Raw genomic sequence first — 1,180 nt, 5'->3', positions numbered from 1 at the left:
ATTACAGGCACCCACCACCATGCCTGGCTAATTTTTGTATTTTTAGTAGAGACAGGGTGTTTCTAAACTTTGAAGATCACATTTGGGAAGTTTACATATTGCTTTTTGTGTAATATTTACACACTTCAATATTAACTATTATTTACCATCTGTACTTAATTGGAAACCTATTGGTCTTTATGTTTTTTAGATAGCTTTTTAAAATTCATGATGGAGTTCTCATCAACTGGGCACAGTAATACTAGAGAAGGGTTCCACACAGGGACATTGGAAACCCATAAAAGTCATCCCATTGGAGATTTTTGCTTCCCAGAAATCAAAAAAGATATTCATCACTTTGAGTTTCAGTGGCAAGAAGTTGAAAGAAATGGCCATGAAGCACCTATGGCAGAAACCAAAGAGTTGACTGGTAGTACAGATCGACATGATCAAAGGCATGCTGGAAACAAGCCTATTAAAGATCAGCTTGGATCAAGCTTTCATTCGCATCTGCCTGAACTGCACATATTTCCGACCGAAGGGAAAATTAGTAACCAAGTGGACAAGTCTGTCAGTGGTGCTTCCTCAGCTTCAGCATCCCAAAGAATTTCTTGTAGACTCAAAACCCATATTTCTAATAAGTATAGGAAGAATTTCCTCCATTCTTCGTTATCCACACAAATACAGGAAGTACGTATGAGAGAAAAACCTTGCCAATATAATGAGTGTGGCAAAGTGTTTAATTATAGCTCACTCTTAAGGAGCCATCACATAACCCATTCAAGAGAGAAACAATATAAATGTGATGTATGTGGCAAGATCTTTAATCAGAAGCGATATCTTGCAGGTCATCGTAGATGTCACACTGGTGAGAAAACTTACAAGTGTAATGAGTGTGGGAAGACCTTCAGTCAAACATCATCTTTTACACGCCATCGTAGACTTCATACTGGACAGAAACCTTACAAGTGTAATGAATGTGGCAAGACGTTCAGTGAGAAGTCATCCCTTAGATGCCATTTTAGAGTTCATACTGGAGAGAAACCTTACAAGTGTAATGAATGTGGCAAGACGTTCAGTGAGAAGTCATCCCTTAGATGCCATCGTAGACTTCATACTGGAGAGAAACCTTACAAGTGTAATGAGTGTGGCAAGACCTTCAGTCAGAAGACAAACCTTACATGCCATCTTAGACTTCATA

At 38.6% G+C, this 1,180-nt stretch overlaps 1 pseudogene; it reads left to right on the top strand.

The window, feature by feature from the left end:
- Positions 1-159: 159 nt before the first annotated feature.
- The window catches only part of LOC105514826, a 7,943-nt pseudogene continuing 6,922 nt past the window's right edge, over positions 160-1,180 (top strand).

This window comes from Colobus angolensis, unplaced genomic scaffold (genome assembly GCF_000951035.1).
Source record: "Colobus angolensis palliatus isolate OR3802 unplaced genomic scaffold, Cang.pa_1.0 Scaffold25, whole genome shotgun sequence".
NCBI classification, from domain to species: Eukaryota; Metazoa; Chordata; class Mammalia; order Primates; family Cercopithecidae; genus Colobus; species Colobus angolensis.
Note: the sequence above shows the minus strand (reverse complement) of the source record. Positions and strands in the feature narration are given on the sequence as shown.